Raw genomic sequence first — 19,878 nt, 5'->3', positions numbered from 1 at the left:
TCTTGCGCCTTCCTTTCCTAAATGGCTTGCTGCTGAAAAACCAGTGGGGTGGGGTGTGAAATGCCAGGGCAATTATCTCTCCTAATGAGCACCTGTGCAATTATCAAAGTTCACATTCAAGGTGACAAGCCAGGATCATTGCAGGGTACCACTCCTCTGCACTCCATCCATCTTCGTGGGCACGAAGATGAGGAAACACCTCCAATTGTTCTGTACTTTGGCTCGCAGTACCAGCCTGTTACTACTTGAGGATTGAGGAAAGAGTGAAGAACCCTTCTGGCTCTTGAGAAGTCTGCCAAAAGAACTGAGAGAGTTGTTTTAATTAGAGAAAGAAGTGTGTGTTCTGGGAGAGAAAAACAAACTAGGCATTCACTCGCCTTTCTCTGATATCGTAAGTGTGGAGAAAGCAGGTGCACAGGGGGACATAGGAGGCCTGCCTTACACTAGGGACGGACTTTGGGAATATGGTGCCCTGAGTGAGGACGGAATTCGGCATCCCCCCACAACAAAAATATTTCTTTTATTTATTTTTTTAAATACTCTTATTTTGCTTTAAACAAATACAGAGAAATATAAACAACCAAAATTACAAAAGAAAAATCCTTAATAATAATGGGAAAAGCCAAAAAAAGTACAAAAAATATCAAAGTACATGGCATAGAACATAAGCCATTATGGGAAAGAAAAATATTTCTTATTTTTGTGCCCTCCTGCCTCTGGCCTTCCATTCTGTGCCCCCTTTCAGCCATCTGTGCATTCTTTTTCAAAACTTCTAACGGCCGTGGTGTCACTGAAGAAATACGATGCAGTTTTCTTGGACACCCCACATTTCTTTGCAACTATGAGCATTAAAAAAAAATATTAACAATTTCAACATAACAAAATATCAGAACATATCATCTTCATTATTCCCCCCCCTGGGTGGTGGCAGCGAGAAAGAAAGTGGGGGCACAGGGATCAATAGATGGTGAAATGTCTGGGGACCCTGTTTGATTGCCACAGCCGCAACCCCAGAGTCGGCCACAACTGGACCTAATGGTACCTTTACCCATACAGGTGTTGTAAATAAAAATATGCCCTTTTCCCTTATGGGGTATCCAAGAGCCCATATAGAGTCCTTACATAGGTTCCCTATTGGTAGGAGAAAATAACAGAGGCCAACCAGAGAATATTGAGAAGCAAAGCAGCTAGTAAACTTGATCTTTATTGATCTGTTGCAACAGGGTGCTCCCCTCACCCACAGGAGAGAGGAGGGACAAAGAAAAATGGCGTGTAAGGCCTTATAAAGACTTTTGAAATTCGCACCCTGTAGATCAAGACCACCCCTAGAAACATTATGCATACATCACAGAAGGGGTGTAACCTAAGACTACCCCTCAAATACATCCCACCTACATCACAGAAATTTAAATGTTGTTTTTCTCTTGTCCTTGTTTATCTCCTGTCTGGCAGGTGACTTGATTGGATTTCCTGGGGAGCCTGGCCATTCTTTTGTAGTGGTAAAATACTTATTTCCTGGGCCAGGTCACAGGCTCACACCTTATTCATATCTTAAATGTGTCCTTAAGACAGGATTTGTGAGGAAAGAAACAATGGGGTGACTTTTCCAGTTTGACCTTGCAGAGAAAACATTTGGTCAGTTTAGGAATCAAAATGGTTCCAGGTTGGCCTTCCTGTGTTGATCTATGTATGTGCGGTTATGAACATCGCCATATATCTAAGACCATAAAATTCCTATCACACAGGTCATCCCCCCACTCTTCTAGAGTAGTCATGGCGGAGATCCTTGCTGCTTTGGATGTAGTGATGATGATTAAGACGGCTTGGCTTTGCCCTCAACATAGAGCATCTGCCTCGAACCAGAAGCGGTGATGACTGCTCCATGTATGCCCAGCTCACATTTTTTGAAAGTTTCCTTCCCAAGTCTCACAGAGCCCTTTTGTGGGATCTACTTACCACTTTCAGATTGGACTGCATTTTTGTGTGGACTTGAACTTCCTAATCTGTGCTCTCTTACGCCAATGCAAGCAGGAAGATGCCCTTGTTCCCCACCACCATTGGCCCCTCTGTCTCTTTCCCTTCTGCTTTCTTCCTGCAAAAGTGTTCTTGTTAAGTTGTGGGTGAACATATCAGACGACACAGCGATTCTTCCAAAGCAGCTCTTTATTTGTAAGCTGGGACAGAACTGAACTGAGGAGCTCAGTCAGCCTGCTTATATAGAGCTCCACTAGAATGCAACAGTAACCATTTTCTGTAACTAGCCAATCACTGAACATCACTTTCATCCTTCATTTGCATACAAACTATCCAATCACTGAACATCACTTTCGATCCTTCATTTGCATAACTATCTACAGTATCCTCCTGCTGGCCCAGGGTGAGAACTTCAGTACATGACAGTTCTCCTCAATTTTCCCTCCTGACCAGCTGCTCCCTCTTTCTGCTCCTTGGCTCCGCTGTTCCTACTCAGCTCCTGCATTTTGTCTGAATGAACTCCTGCTCCTCCCACCATTTAATGCCTTCTTTTTCTAACTGCTGGCTGAAAATGCTACTTTACAGTGTGACTCTATAAATCATGACTATGTGTGATACACAAATACTGTGCACAGGTGTTTTATTTTTAAGAAAAATACAGTTGTGCATGCTTGACTATAAACAGTACTGAGAAATATATAAACCCACATTCACTCTTGCTTATATTATACTTACGTCAAAATTTGGTATAAGACAGACTCCAAATAAATCCTAAATAGAAGCGTAATAATAAGAAAACTTGGTGTAATTTTAGCAAATCTTTCATTTGGGGTTAGGAATAGGGGAGAAATTTGATTTGGTTCACATCTAAAGAGAAATCTGTCCAATGTGCATTTTCCCAAACAATATGGGAACTAGAAACACAGCCATCCTTCGAAATTCATATTTATCTGAGTTTAGCAATGCAGTTTTCCAACCAAACAGTACATGCTAATATGCATATATTATATTTGCATATATGCATATATAAGTGTGCATAGAAATGAATATGGTAGTGAAATTGTCCTATGTGAGGGGAAAACTGCTGAACTGCAACCCATCATCCCTGGCTGTTGGCTATACCTGCTGGGGTTTATGGGAGGTATATTTTAGCAACATCTGGAGGGCCAAAGGTTCCCCACATCTGGGCAACAGTGATTGTGACTATGGAATCAAGAACGGCTGTTGTTCTGCTTGAATTTTTAAGCGATTGGCAGGCCCAAAGGAGCTGGAAAAAATCAGACAAGATAAAGTAATGGTAGTTAAATAATTTAGGCAGCTTTTTTGCATTGCTTGTGCCTGGTTTCTGGGAGAAAGGAAGAGCTAAGGAGAAAAACAGCTATGGATCTGGCATGGGCCTCATTTCATGCAGAAAACAGATACACGCTTTTGAAGCATGTGGAGTAAGGATTGGCACATTTTGTTTCCCTGATGTGGGGAAATACCAGACTGCAGATGTCAAACTAGAATTATTACTGGGAATTGCAAATTTGATTTTCTGGAAATGAAGAAATTTGTTCCTGGGGAAACAATATTGTGTTTTTTTGTTTTAAAAATCCCTCTCTCTTTAGATGCTGAGCATGGCCAACAAATATGTCCTCCTCTTGGTGCTTTTCTCCCTGAGATAATACAGTACTTGCTCTCTCTTTCCCACAATAGCATGGAAAACATTGCTTGGTTCCAAAAACACCAAGGGTTGAACCGACTCTTGTGGATGAGCAGGGATCTCTGTCTTGAGGGCTGTCATGATGGTGCCTTTAATTAATGCTAAATTAACTTTATTCCGGAAGGAAGATCTTATCAATTGGCATCATCTTTGGAGCTCTGCCCTTGTCTTAGTTTGAGGATTAAGCTGTCACTCCTTTCACTTGTATCGCAAGCGGAAAAACAACATGAAAAGTAAATATTCTGTACTCCAAGGAGTCCTGAGAACTTATAAGAGTTAAGTGAGCTTCTCTTCTTAGAAAATGGCTGAAGCAAAATATAGCTCCCACGCCATTAGGCAGGGAGGCGGCTTGGTATGCCCCCTGCGCAGCGTGGCCCCTAGGGGGGCAGGGGGAGCCGGTGGCCCCAAAAAGAATTTCAAGGAGATGGACTGGCCCCCTCAATATTCTGTGGTAACCCATGGGCATGCCACACATGCACACCACATATCATGTGTGTGACATGTGACATGTCAGCACGACATGCACAAGTGATGTCAGCATGTCACACAGTGCTGGCCCCTCAGCCGCAGGGGCAAGGCGGCATGCTTCCTTCCTCTTCAGCTACACTGCACTGGTTTGGGCAGGCCTTGCCCCACGGGAGCCAATCAGTAGCTGGGTTGGCTTCAAGAGGTAGGCATGAATGGACGAGCGGGTCTGGTATATTCCTGGATTATAAATCCAGGCATGGACCGCAGCCACAACTTTTGCATTGCTGCCATTGGCTTTCCCATTCACCCACCATTGGTTAATAGCTTATGTTGCGGTTCTCAACCTGTGGGTCCCCAGATGTTGATGGTCTACAACTCCCATCATCCCTGAGCTCTGGTCCTAGGGGTGTTGGGAGTTTTACTTCAACAACATCTGGGGACCCACAGGTTGAGTAAGGCTGCTCTGGACCGTGGTCAGTTGCTGAGGGACGCGGGTGGCACTGTGGTCTAAACAACTGAGCCTCTTGGGCTTGCCGATCAGAAGGTCAGTGGTTTGAATCCCCGCGACGGGGTGAGCTCCCGTTGCTCGGTCCCTGCTCCTGCCAACCTAGCAGTTCGAAAGCATGTCAAAGTGCAAGTAGATAAATAGGTACCACTCCGGCGGGAAGGTAAACGGCATTTCCGTGCGCTGCTCTGGTTCGCCAGAAGTGGCTTAGTCATGCTGGCCACATGACCCAGAAAAACTGTCTGCGGACAAATGTCAGCTCCCTCTGCCAATCAAGCAAGATGAGCACCGCAACCCCAGAGTCGTCTGCGACTGGACTTAACTGTCAGGGGTCCTTTACCTTTACCTTTAGGGCTGGGGAACCATTTTACTCATCGTTGCAATTAGACAAGATGCTGTGAAATTTTTGCTTTCCCCATAGTAACCACTGTTTATATTGTGCTACTGAATGTCTATTGTCACAAGTTCCGTTATGGTAGGGTCGGCCTTCAGCAAGGCCTTGTGCATGTCATCCTATGGTATCATCTTATGACCCTACCTCGGGGGACTGGCCTGCCAGCATGTGGGTTGGGAGAGGCAGCTGATGGGCTGCTCAGTGGCAGGATCCTTGCCCTGTGCCATGCCAATAATAATAATAATAATAATTTATTTATACCCTGCCCATCTGGCTGTGCCTTCCCAGCCACTCTGGGCGGCCTCCAACCGAATAGTAAAAACAATACAGCATCAAACATTAAAAACTTCCCTAAACAGTTGTCTTTTAAAAGTAAAATACAGTGGTACCTTGGGTTACATACACTTCAGGTTACAGACTCCGCTAACCCAGAAATAGTGCTTCAGGTTAAGAACTTTGTTTCAGGATGAGAACAGAAATCGTGCTCCGTCGGCACGGGAGTGGCAGCAGGAGGCCCCATTAGCTAAAGTGGTGCTTCAGGTTAAGAACAGTTTCAGGTTAATTACGGACCTTCGGAACAAATTAAATACTTAACCTGAGGTAGCACTGTAGTTGTTCCCTCTTCAAGGGAACTCTACATGGTAGGGTAGATGCTCTGCCATGCTATGATGACGGACGTTAAATAAATTGGAGTTCTTGTTATTAAATATACCAAGACAAAAGCACCTCAAGAACTCAGGCCAATGTAAGTTTCAATAGTGGGAGTGGTCCCTACTCGCAAATTAATAGTCAATTGTAACAAAAACTAATCCATTCAAAAGTATGTATTCTGGCAACTCAAACAGAGATTACAAACTCAAACAGAGATTACAAACTCTAACAGAGATTACAAACTCATAAAAATATGTATAACACAGTAATTCGTTACAGAATTAGAGATAAGAGTTTATGAGTAGAGATAAGTTCATGTTAGTCCATAGTCAGATTCAATGTGAAGGTCTTAGTTTCAATCATTGAGCAGAAGTCAGAAGTCAATTATGGATCAGAGACCAGGACAGGGCCCTGTTTTGATGTATTCACGTTCATCAGCTAATTTTTAAAGGGTCATGTAAGTTTGAAGGCTTTCGAATAAATATATCCTGTTATTTTCTACGTTTCTCAGAGATAACAACTACGTGTGGGTAGATCAACGTGTATCTTAAGCTTTTCTGTCCATTTTGTTTAGATTATTGCTTTAGGATGGAAGTTGGAGGAATGTCAAGATGAATTGTAGATGATCTCTGGAGGACTACAGCATAGTAAAGCTAATTTCAGACTGCTGAGGCAGGATTCTTGACTGCAGAGTAGTGTTAAAAAGAAAATTCCAGGGAAGGAAGATAATTTTATGAACAAGACCAAACAGCCAGCCTTCTTCTCATTTGTGCTCTTAGAAATCCTGAGTATTTCTGCTGGCTGTTTGTTGACTCTACAATAAATGGGTGCAGGACCTCAGATCGATTCACTGTATTTATACTAGCATTGAATCATAATCACAACACCTTTCAGAAGTTTTAAAAAATATTGCCTCCATTTGTGAATTATAGACTCTTAATTTGGTTTAACAAGCTCAACAAAGCCTACTAACTATGGTTTAGTGTTACATGAATGAGCTGGCATGGCTCTCCTACTCACATATTATAAATTTGTGGAACAGTGGGTACTTTAGACTATGGTTAGTGATCGTGCCATCATCATCAGTCATGGTTTGAAACTGGATTCTTTGAAACTCACCATAGGACGTCGCGACTCCCCACCACGACCAAACGCTCTCGCAAGCTGGCATCTCTGGCCCTAACTTTTCCCCTACACAAAAAAATTCACTGCACACCACTGCCAGAAAGCAAAGATTTTTTGCACATGAGCTCAGCTATGTTTGCCATTAGGCCCTTTAACAAAGTTTCATTTGGGGCAGAAAGGCACTCTGCGTGCTCTCAGAGGCATTGGGCTTCAGGTGCCAGAATTTTTGAATGCCAAGTTTTGCACCCCTAACTGAGACTTCTTCATAGTCACCTGCTGCATCCTGGCAGTTTTCTCAGTTGGGGCCAATGAGTCAGACTTTCTGCTTATATTTGATGACTTGCTTGAAGAAGAACAGACCCCTAATAAATTGCAGAGTCATTACCCTTTATGCATACTTGTTCTAATAGGTGTTGTGGATTCCTGCCTCCTAATAAGAAAAGGAAGTAGAAAAACGCATAAATTCTCCCAAGGGAGTCAGACAGCCTAAAGCCATATTTGACAGCTGTTGCTGTTACCAGGAGCACCAGGAGCAAAACAAAAAGATTGAAGAGGAGAGGTATTAGAAGCAATTTTGGCATGATTTTCTTGGAAAGCAAATGTGTTTTGCATTGCACTACCCTATGAAAAAGCAGCACTCCTACAGTGCAAGATGGCATGAAGAGATTAAACAAATACTGGCAGTAACTGGTTGAAAATAAAGTTATCCAAAGTTTGCATTTCTGAGTAATCCAAGTTCTGTTTAGTTTGAGTTTTAAAAAACTAGTTTACTTTAATCTTAAGCATTAATGACTTGGTATCGCAGATAATCTGAACTATTTCTTAAAATACACAGCATGCCTCTTAGAAAAAGAATTATTCATAGATATTTCCATATCTATAATCTTCATCCAGGGTAAATCTTTGTGGCTTTGCTGAACCTCTGCAGGTTTCCAGAAAACTGAAGGATTTCAAAATGATAAGGTGGAGGTTCCCTTCTAAAGAGTATTTTTGAAAGTTGCTTTAGTATACTCTGCTTCGGAATGTAGAAGAAATAATTCAAAAGTGGTGAGCATTAGTGGGCTATTGATGACTTGGTAGTCCATGCTCTGATAACTTCCGTATTGGATTACTGCACTGTGCTCTCTGTGGGGCTGCCCTTGAAGGTGACCCAGGAACTTCAGTTGGACCAAAATGCAACAGCTAAATTCCTGGCTGGGATCTCCTTGAGAGCTTATATAACCCCTGTTCTGAAACATCTGCATCAGCTGCCAGTTTTTTTTTTCTGGGCCCAACTCAAGATACTCCTGTTTGTTTTTAAAGCCCTGAAGAATTTAGGCCCCAGATATCTGAAAGACCACCTTCCTTCCTACCCACCCTCTGGGGTGCTAAGATCACCAGAAGGCCCTCTGTGTAGTTCCACCTCCTATTTACTGCCACACCATTTATTGGTGTTTCAGCATACTACTAAAACTTTTAAATTTGACTATGCTTATTTTCCACACCATTCAATGCTTTTGATTATCAAGCTGTGGTTTTTTGCCTTTTTTAAAGTTTGTTTCTGTTTAGTTTTTATGGTTTTATGCATGGCACATTGTTTTAACTAATGTTGTAAGACCCCTCAAGGGTCTCGCGAGGGTCTGAAAAGTGGGACTGACATATTTTAGGGGGGGAAACCATATATACTGTAGCATGGCATTATGGTGCATAAACACCCCCCCTCACCCCCCTGAATCTGGAGTGGTTTTTCATGGAAGAAATTTACTGTGTGATTCCCTTAAATGTGCAATAACTGAATGTGCCAATAGACATTAAACACACATTTATTTATTTCAGTTTGTGGTCTTGTTAAGCCATGAAGAGATTCAGGACAGCTTGACAATACGCTGGCATGAAAAGGACTGTTATATCTTTGACGAGAGCACTTAAAAAGACAATGTGTCCTACAGTTTATAGAGTATCAACTTGACATAGTACAGTAATTTTAATTCACTGTTTCTCAATATATATATATTAGTAATCCCTTCTTCTATCCCCCTGCCCCCCTAGCTAACCACCAACCATATTTGGTGAGGGAGCGCACAAAGATTCTTCCACATGTGAATTTAGATCTACAGCTTGTAGCACTTATGGAGATTGCATTGGCCACATTCACACATCACAGAAAGCCCTAAATCATTGTAAGCCACAAACCATACCTGCATGACTGAATTGCACTGGTATTGTTCCTCCCAGATAGCAGATAAAGGAAACAAAACACGATCTCCTTAATGCTATGTCTGAGGTAGATATTGTGGTTTGTTTGACTCCACAAGCCACAACAGTTAGAGCAGGTTTGTTCTTGGTGTACAGACCATGGTTTGTTTACGTCTTGCCATGATGTGCAAATGTGCGCCACAGAACAGCATCAGGGTAATCAAATCTGCTCGTGGTTCCCAGTATAGCATGGGAAATCACAAATTAATCTCCCTTGCTTGTTTCACAGCACTGCAGGTTTCTGCAGTGAAGAAGAAATGACGTCTTTTAATGGACAATAGCCTTTAGAAGTGGAAAGCGCGTTCTCCTTCATGGAGAACACGTGTTGCGGTGGGGGCTGCCAGGACACTCCAAAGTTGGGGGCGGGCTAATTGATCATTGGCCACTGATGCGATTGGGGCTTCCCTTGTTGTTGGGAAGAAGTTAATGTTGCCATTTGTTGATTGACAGCCAGAAATGCTCAAACTCCTTGCACGAGGCTAGGGCTTCCTCTTTTCGCCCGTGCATTGGATTCCCCGTCCCCCCTCCCTAGAATTAGGGTTTTCACATTGACCTTGCTATGCCTGTCATGGGGTCGTCTGCTCTTGGGGCAGGGGCCCGGTAGGAATTTTGTCCATCTGGCTGATTGGCTGGGGCCATTTGGTTTTTGCCTTCTGCGTAGCAAATTGTCACAACTTGTAAGGTTGCGGTTAGGCATTGGTTTATGGTTTGGTTGGTTGAGGGGCATGGATTGGCTGTGCCTGCCCCTCTAATGCTGCTGCTGCAAGGGATTCCGTTAAAGGAATTGGGGGCTAACTATTGCTTGTCCACTCTGTCAAGGGGGCTCGGGCCATAGCAATGAGCTCCTGGTTGCATTTGGGGCGAGGGCAGGTTCCCTGCTCTGTGTAACCCCCAAGTGTATTCCCCCATTCTGACTTTCGCATCGTGCGGAATGTCAGTCTGTCCCCCATGGTGGGGGCAGATAGTCGCAACCAATGCCTAAGCAACCACTTACATTTTTGTATTTTAATAAAGTTGTGGCCAAAATTATGCCAAAAACCTTAAACAAAAAATTCTGTGTGATGTGTGAATTATTGGGGTGGCCCTGGGGACCTCGACACGCAAAAGAGTGCAACGGTTTGTAGATGCCTTTCCAAAGCATTGCTTAAAATATGTTTCACTGTTGGGCTTTCCAATCACATACAAACAAGAACATTAATGGCTCTTCAAAATAATAAGCAGTGTGGCTTGTTCCTTGGGTCCAGTTTAATTTATCCCCCCCAAGTCTCCACTTAATATGTGCCCCTTGGGCTGGGAGGAGGCCTTGATTTACAATTATGCCTTGACGGATTACCTGAAAGCGTAACCTTCAGGCAAACTGTGATTAACTTGACCAAAGACATCTGGGAGAACCATCTATGGCTGAAAATTATGACCTTGGTATTGGGGGTGGGAGAGGCTGAAACTAGACACCGTATAAATTGCGCCACTGAAAACGCTCCAGCACAGAGGCCTCTGTGTGAGATTCCAGCAGACATTTTTGTTTGTTTGTTTGAGCAATAGCTCTGGCAGCAACACCACCTATTAAGATACATGAGATGCATAGAAAAAAGAGGAAATGTCCTATGTTTCCTTCAAAGCCATATCTTGAGCAATGAGACTAACTTTTTACACACACACACACACACGTACAAGAAAAGCACCACAAACAATTAACGTCTTAATGAGTAGCAAATGCTCTAGAGATAGAATGGGGGTTTCACTTGGGCAGATTTATGGAGCTAAATATAAAAGTATGACTCTCAAAAGCCATGTGCTCCTAAGTAGCTTGCTCTTTTTTTCTTTTTTTTTTACCCCTGGATACTGTAAAAGCACAACGTGCTGTCAGAGCCCATTTTCTGATCCTGTTATCAATGCAGAATAAAGGCCCGTATGAAATGCAAACCAGATTTACAGGTGCTAAAACGGCTATTTTATCAGTGGGGAAACAAGTACCTTTTGTTGTCTAGAACGGCATTTCATGCTTGAGGAAAGTGAGTAATTACAACATAGGGAGAAACACAACAAGTTTGTCTGGATATTTCAAAAGGAAAGGCTTTGAAGGGGGGAGGAATTAATGAAATAAGGTCTTAATCAATCGCACTGACGGCTATAGCCTTTTAAATGTCCAGTGCGATTTTGAACTCTTTATCTCAGTCAACCTTGATGCTGTGAAACAGGTCCTGAAAACCCCCATTTTAGAAATGGGAGGCCTGAGGGTGAACGTGAATGACTTAGCTACCGGTAAGTCCATCCGTTGCTGAATAAGAATTTGCACCCCAGCCTCTCCCATCAAATCAAACATTTTAGTCACTCAACCACCCTGCCTTTTGTTGACTGGACACAGACCATCCTTTCTCCCACTTGCAAGAATTAAAGGAACTCAGAGAGGGATTGCAGCTTGTGGTGTGTGGAGATACCAATTTCAACTCTGGTAAACACGTTATGTATTCTTTCAGAATCCAGTAGGAACTGATTTATGCCACCCAAGTACCCCGACACTCGTTTCCTAGACTGGAACCCCACTTCTCCCTCCAAGCAAGTGTGTAATGGTAAGAACTGTGTAGCGAGGCCTATCCTGCAAGACAGCAACAAATCCCAAATAACTGCAGTGCCTCATCCTATAAAGAAAGGAACAACCACTTGTGCCATGTAACAAATTAAAGTTTTATTCCTGGTGTCCAAACATTGTACAGTGGAACCTTGGGTTGTGAACATGATCCGTGCAGGAGGCACATTTGCAACCTGCAGTGCCGTGTCTGTGCATGCGCAGGTTCGCGATTCGGCACTTCTGCGCATGCACAAAGAGGGATTTAGTGCTTCTGCACATGCGCAAGCACCAAAACCTGGAAGTAACCCGTTCCGGTACTTCTGGGTTTGACACGGTGCGCAACCCGAAATCGCATAACCTGAAGTGTCTGTAACCCGAGGTACCACTGTATATAGTTATGAAACATTTTTCTAGAGGTCTCAGGAGGTTTCAAATTGTATGTGCTGCTCTGTGTTTAATGAATATCTAAAATGGAAATTGTAACTTTTCTCTGCAATTGTCACTTCTTTGTGTAAGCTATGTTTCTTGGGAGGGTCAAGGCATACGCTGTATCCAATCATCAATGGATTATCAGCAGCAGCTGTGAAATCTTGAAACTCTATTGTTATATATCAGCCACTGGTCAGCCTTTCTTCCCTGTGCTTGGGAAAACAAAGGGTCAACGCGTTAACACAATCATCTAGACTGTTCTTAACTTTTGGCATGCTCAGAGGGAACGATCTTCCCACACTCCACCTAACGCCCCCACCAATCTGCAAAGCCCCAGGCAACCCATGACTTACCTTTCTTACATGTGCATGATGTAGGGCTGACACAAGGGGAGGAGGGCATGGGAAATGTAAGACCACCACCGAAGGGGTCTCACCTGGGTTCTCACCTGCCTCTCACAGACACAGGGGGAACCCTGTTGCAACAGCACTTCCATAAAGATCAGATCTGCTGACGCCTTGCTTTGAATTCTTTGCTTCGAATCTCCCAACTGGCAAAGGGCTCTCGGAGATTTACCTGAGCTTCCGTGAGCGTGAGGAGAGCTCTGTTGGGTTTGATATCTCTCCAGTTTTTGCATTCATCAGAAGACAGTTGGCAGTGGAATGGGATAAATAACATTTAGACTATTTGTTTTAAGTAAAGAAGGTTTTTTTTTAATAAATTTAACAACAACAATGATATTTAATAGGTTATGTCATTGCAAGTGATGCCTGTTTAGTTGCATGGATTATTTCAAGAAGTGCCAATTAGGTAGGCTTGGATTAAAACGTGAACAGAATAAAATCCCCACATCTGCATATGAGCTGGCTAATGTGATATAGAAAACAGATTACAGCAGCAAAAGCGTGTGTGGCCTTGGCCCATCTATGCATTTTCTGATTTCAGTACTGCTGAATAGATGGCTTCTTGTTACAGATAGGTAGCCGTGTTGGTCTGCCATAGTCAAAACAAAAAAATTCCTTCCAGTAGCACCTTAAAGACCAACCAAGTTAGTTCTTGGTATGAGCTTTCGTGTGCATGCACACTTCTTCAGATGGCTTCTTGTCAGCTTTCAGTACTGACAAGAATGGGTGGCTTCTTTCTTAAACAGCTCAATCCATACCAAGTGCTTCAGATAACAATTGCAAGTTTAAATTACTGTTCATGGGCAAGCTATTTCTAAGGCCAAAACTCTGGCAGATAGCCCAGCACCATACTCTGAAGGGGAGGTGAAAGTAGCGATGCCTGGGGGAAGATACCTTTGCTTGGTGAAGGAATAGTCCAGTTTTCTTTTCTTTTCTTTTTACATAAATTCCCATCTGCATGCACATCAGCTCTGGTCAAAAGGACCACACACTTTCAAACCAGTGGGGGAGATAAAGCAGTAGGGAATAGTTTGGGGAAAAGAAGAGGGCAGATAGAAATTTGTGGTATGTAGGACAATTATGCATGGATGCAAATGCTCATCTAATAAGTGCTCAGGGCCCTGGTGTGGTGACTGTACTCACAGTTATCTTATCAGCCAGTCCAACTAAAGTTAAAATAACTCTTAATGTAATATCTCTGTTGTAGTAGCAGTGTTTTCTGCGTGTCATGAAAGGACAGTAATGGATAATTATTTGATTTATTATTGGGTTTTTTGTTTTTGTTTTACTTCCAGGGAGGTGCACTTGGGGTATTTATTTATTTATGTCTCAGGTTTGAAACTAACCTGGCTAGTCTCGATTATGATGATCCTTGACTTGGGAAGGGGGTGCCATTAGCTGTCCTGCCTCAGGCAGCAAAATGCCGTAAGCTGGCCCTCCTTGCTGGTATGCCATTTAGCTGATCTAGTCACCACTCCACGGTCTTCCCAGCAGAAAAGTCGTCTGGAAAGTCCTAATCTGTACAAGATGGGCTTTACAAAAGCTGTCTTTTGTCGTCTAGCAAGAGACTTTGAAAGAGCCCATCCTGTCAAGTCAAAGCGCTGGTTTAAGTTTCAGCAGCTTCGCCATAGAAGCAAGTTTAATGATGCCTAGGAAACTAACATTATGTGATCGTTTGTTAATTAATTTTAAGTCCTGCTGGGTCTAGCTGTCATGATCCAGCACCCTCCTAGTGTTACATTTCCTGGCATTGTTGCACTGTTTTGTAAAATATTTAATCCATGTGGGTACAATATCTAGAAAGATTTGAATGTCAAATAGTAATAATGAGGCTGGCTCCAGACTGGCTGATCTTAGCTCCGACTTTTTCCAGGAAAGTTCTTCCCCACTGCCCTAATTATGCAAGAACTGGAACAGGGCATGAAAGCTACAAAAATGTGAACTTTTATGGTGAGCTAAATATTCCAAACTCTTACTGCACTCCCCCTTCCCTTTCCCTAGCTTGGATTGCATCAGGCAAGTACTTTCATAGTACATTAAAGGTGGGGCGTATAGTTGTCCCAAGATGCATCAGGACTCGATTAACCATGAAGCTTCGCATGCAATGGAGCAGGACCAGAGCCAAACTCCTGCGTGTGCCAGAGTTGCTTTCTCTGCTGAGCTCCATAAAGCTCTTTGCAGCTCAGAAGATGGAAGTCATTCCTATTATAGAGGAAAGCGTGGCAGCAACCATGTTCTTGGTGGTGGGGTCACATGGGCAGCCTGCACTCTGTGTGGTGTGCACTGGGGCAGCTAGCAATTTTCAGCAGCTGGGTTAGCAGAAACCAGGTGTCAGGGTTCAGGAAATCTGATCCCTCCCACGGTGGCAGCCAAGAAGTAGGTAAACAAGAAGAGTTCTTACCAAGTCTTGTATTCAATATTCACAGAGAGAGACGTAGAAATGCCATCTCTCTTAGATAATGGCATTGCTCTGAGTAAAGTCCCACCACCTCCATCTCTCCTATTATATGTCATCCCTCTGTTGACTGATCTGAGCTTTCTGCCTCTGAGCTTTCTGTTCTCCTACTCTCAGTGCCCCCCACGTTCTGGGAAGGGAGGAGTCAGGCATGCTCTCTAAAGACACTGAGTCTGTCAGCTGTCTCTCTTCTTCTTCTTCTTCTTCTTCTTCTTCTTCTTCTTCTTCTTCTTCTTCCTCTCCCAATATTTCCCAGCTTCTCCCCTCTGCAGCCTCTGAGCTATGACCTTCCCCAAACCACTGTTGTAAATTTATACTGTCTCTCTCTTCTCTGGCATGTTCAGGCTATGGAGGCAGTCTCCACCATTCCTCCTCAGTCCAGTCCCTGATACCAGAGAAGATACCTGTCTCTGTCTGCATCCAAAAACTAATGGCAGAAAGCGTGAGTAGGGAGTGACTTTCTTGACCCTCCTTCCCTGGCAGCATCTCCCCCCCCCCAAGCTTCTTCCGAGGGTCAGAGAACCCTCTAGAATGGGGTGAGGTGGGTCACGGCGCAGGTGACTGCAGAGGAGGTTGGATTTGCTGAAAATCAGGCAGAGGCATATTCTGTGTGCATAAAAAATCAGTAAGATTTAGCGTGCAAATGTGTCTAGGATGGAATTGCCAGCTACACATACCTCAGTGAGACTTAGACTAGGGTGTAAACCCCACTGGAAAGTGGGATTACTTCTAAGTAACACATGCACTGGATTGTGCACTGCCTCCATGCGCCGCATGAAAAGATGCTTTCTCCCCCCCCCCCTCCAGATGATCTTTATTGAATTTTTAGTTACATGCTGTACATACACATACATTATATTTCACATTTGTTCTTGCTCTCCCGAGCTGACTTCCCTCCTTCCTTCTTCTGGCTTTTTTGTGTCCTCTTTGACTTTTCGTATTGTCTTTGTCCATTTTCCACAAGATTGTTCTTCTTCATTTTTTTCATTAAATGTCCGTAAACAAATAAATCTTTCTATATATACAAATTCATTTACAAATATTGTTCAATAATAATCCTAATATACATTTTTAATTCATTTTGATATTATTATCCAGTAAATTTCTTGTATTTTCCCTTTATGAGATATTATTTTTATTCTACTGGTTTCCCTATTTCACATCATCTTCTCTATATATAACATAAATTTTCCCCATTCTTTTTGATATGTTTCATCCCCCTGATGTTGATTTTTTGCTGTTAATTTGGCTATTTGGCTAACAGAAAAGTGCTTTCTGTTATGTTATCTGAACTGAATCTTCCAACCAATCAGCTTCATCCACGAGATCTAGTGTTGCAGAAAAGGGAGAAGAACTTTTCTCTATCCACTTTCCCCATATTGTGCAGAATTTTATGAACTTATATCATGTTCACCTCTTAGTCACCTTTTCTCTAAACTAAAAAGTCCCAGGCGCTGCAAACTTTCCTCACAGGGCAGTAGTTCCACCCCTTCAATTGTTGTGGTTTCCCTTTTCTGAGCCTTTTCCAACTCTACAATATCATTTCTCAGCTGAGGCAACTGGACAGCATTATGATATTGGCAGATTTATTTTCAATTCCTTTCCCAGTGAAGCCTTGCATGGAATTTGCCTTTTTTACAGTTGCCGCAAACTAGGTCAACATCTTAAGGGGCAATAAAATGGATACAGCTTACAAATGAAGGAGCTTCATGTTCATTGAAAAACAACTCAAGCAGGTGTGATATCTGGTTGTTTGTTGTTGTTTAGTCATTTAGTCGTGTCCAACACTTCGTGACCCCATGGACCAGAGCACGCCAGGCACTTCTGTCTTCCACTGCCTCCCGCAGTTTGGTCAAACTCATGCTGGTAGCTTCGAGAACACCATCCAACCATCACATCCTCTGTCGTCCCCTTCTCTCTGTGCCCTCCATCTTTCCCAACATAAGGGTCTTTTCCAGGGAGTCTTCTCTTCTCATGAGGTGGCCAAAGTATTGGAGTCTCAGCTTCAGGATCTGTCCTTCCGGTGAGTACTCAGGGCTGTTTTCCTTCAGAATAGATAAGTTTGATCTTCTTGCAGTCCATGGGACTCTTAAGAGTCTCCTCCAGCACCATAATTCAAAAGCATCAATTCTTCAGCGATCAATTCTTCTTTATGGTCCAGCTCTCACTTCCGTACATCACTACTGGGAAAACCATAGCTTTAACTATACGGATCTTTGTTGGCAAAGTGATGTCTCTACTTTTTATTCAACATTAATTGCAAATATGCTGAATATTTGCTATGTGACAGCAAAATAAGGCAATTTGTAGACTTTTCCTCCCACATGGACTACTTAACATAGCAAGCTTTTACTTGAGAATGGGTATGATATACATTAATATTCAGTCAGTTGCCTAGTTTAATTTATAAGCAGCTGAGCCTTTCTGAGGAGGTCTCTGTGCCTTTAACTAGGCAAACATTCTGGGATGGGACAGTAAATGTCAATCAAGCCTTTATCATTGTCACAAAGAAGACTGCCTCAGTGCCTGCCAGATTTAATGTTACATTCCAGCATCAAAGGCTGAATATCTTGGGCTATCAGAAAGAGTGGGAAAATGGGCTCCGCTGTTTACATGGGGAAAGAAGCGCAGTTGTTGGTCCTCCGGGGCTCAGAAATGCATTAGGAATGTGCATAATATGGTACTGGGGAATGAGTCATGGTGGAGGTCGGGATGGAAGAAACTAAATACTTTCAAAGAATGGCTTTTAAAATTCATTGCATTTCCCATAAAGACTGATTTCCTGAACAGGAGCATTCTCAAAAAAATAGGATTTCTCGAGGATGTTGCTGAGATACAGGCTGCCCCACATGTGGGCTATGGGGCTTTCAAACGGAGGAGGAAAACAAGAAAAAAAAAATTCTGAATCTCAGAAGCCAGAACAGCAAGAGGGATCGCTGCGCAGTGAAAGCAGCAATCCCTCTTGCTGTTCTGGCTTCTGGGATAGCTGTGCAGCCTGCATTCGCTCCATAAGACGCACATACATTTCCCCTTACTTTTTAGGAGGGAAAAAGTGAGTCTTATAGAGAAAAAAATACGGTAAATGGCTTTGGAGCACTACCAGGCTTCTCCAATTTTCTGATTCATAGATTGTCATGATGTCCATGAACAATGGAGCCAGGGTTGGCAAGAATACTGATCCAGTAGATTTCTCTATCCATAGATTTATATGCAATGACCCAGATGCTTATTTTGTCACCATTGTTGTCTCTGATCTATTATAAAGATCAGTGATGCATTCAGATATACAGATGCCACATCTAGTTTGGTCCTCCTGAGTCTACACAGCTTTTCACCTATCCATCCATGTGCTCCAGTCAAACATGGATCATTGCAAGGCCTCACCTTCTGCTCTGCTGAAAAACCAGCTTTATCAGACTCCTCCCTCAACTTTATCTAACAGTGGTGGCATAGCGTGGGTTGCCAGCGCCCATGACCGTGCAGAGGGGTGGGAAGGAGGGAGGGAATGGGTAGAGTATGCATGCGCATTCAACTGCCTAGACATCAGCATTGCCCAGGACATTGCAGCTGCAGAGATAAGAAAAGACAAGTTGTTCTGTTGTCTGGAGAGGTCACATTCTGGTTTGCATGGAGAAGCCGTTTTCAGTGGAGCCCGAGGCAGCACTGGGTGTTGAAATTTTGTGCCCCTATAGCAGAGGAAGAGGTGGGACTGCAGAACTTCTTCATTGGCTCGGCTGAAAGTTCAGCAACTCTGGGATCCTCCTCTCCTTGGAATATTTGCATTCCAGCTGGTCATTGCAAGAACTCCGTCAACAAGAACTAGTGCCTAAGTTTGCCTTTCCCCCCTCCTCCTTCCCAATCACTTTTCCTTTTGTGCCATGTTTTGAAGATTGTAGGCCTGAGGACAGGGAGTGTATTATTTCTGATATATGGAAGCCACTATAGGAGACCTTTTGGGGCCTGAAGAGGAGAGTAAACAACAACAACAACAACAACTTTAAACAAATAAAAGAATTAATTTCAACTCAGCAGCAATATATTCTGAACTAGTAATGTAGACCAGCACTCACATTACTCCTAATCCTATTTATATAGAAGAAATATGAATTAGCACCAATGCAGTTGGTACACAGGCCACATTCACACCATAGGTTAAAGCACTATGATGCCTCACGGAGCTACAATTCCCAGGGAGACCCCACTGAGAACAGGGGTCTCCTAGCAACTTTCACCATCCTCAACAAACTACAGCTCCCAGAATTCTTTGGTGGAAGCCATGGCTCTTTAAAGTGGTATCATAACACTTTAAAGGTATGATGTATATGTGGTCACAACAAGGAATAGACCTATTTTACTCTTAATCAATGCCATATTTTGAAAACGCCATATTTTGTAGATTATTTTGAGAAGCACACAAGGTCTCTCCTTTTTAGGCCTCTTCAGAAATTTAAAATGCACGAGTTTCTTGGTGACAAGCTGTGATTAATAATGCACTTTCATGGATGTTCTGAGTACATTGAGCAAGCGGAGATGGGGGGTGGGGAGAACCTGAAAAAGAATTCTTGGATTGACTTCAAGAAGTTTATCCCTTTGGCAAAAAACAACACACACCCATTCCAAAAGGAGAAATGTAAAAGCAAATATTAGCCTTCCAATAAACCTTTCTCTCGTTTCAAATACAAATGCATGTTTAACTGTAGAAAAATATTTTTTCATTTCCCTTTCGAGGCTTCAGTTTGAATGTTTATCCAAAACAATATTGCAAAGGGCGCCATGACCTTCCCAGGCTTCTCTTTCTTATTGCAACATAATCAGGTGCCTCCCTTTCTGCTAACAGAAGACAGAGACAGACGCTTGCCCTTCTTGGTGTTCACCCGGGACACGATAGCATTATTTAAAGTCTAAGGACTTCTTTAAATTGGCTGTTGTATTTCACTGGCTAACCAAGTTACCAAATTCATCAC

At 42.9% G+C, this 19,878-nt stretch overlaps 1 long non-coding RNA gene across 1 annotated transcript; it reads right to left on the bottom strand.

The window, feature by feature from the left end:
- Nucleotides 1-3,841: 3,841 nt before the first annotated feature.
- On the bottom strand, nucleotides 3,842-7,170 carry LOC310826859. Its single transcript, XR_014556038.1, has 3 exons — nucleotides 7,096-7,170; nucleotides 6,817-6,888; nucleotides 3,842-3,874 (listed from the first exon to the last, which is right to left on the bottom strand). It is a non-coding gene; the product is annotated as an uncharacterized lncRNA (long non-coding RNA).
- Nucleotides 7,171-19,878: the final 12,708 nt, after the last annotated feature.

Source organism: Podarcis gaigeae (assembly GCF_964106915.1).
Source record: "Podarcis gaigeae genome assembly, chromosome: 11".
Taxonomy (NCBI): domain Eukaryota; kingdom Metazoa; phylum Chordata; class Lepidosauria; order Squamata; family Lacertidae; genus Podarcis; species Podarcis gaigeae.
Note: the sequence above shows the minus strand (reverse complement) of the source record. Positions and strands in the feature narration are given on the sequence as shown.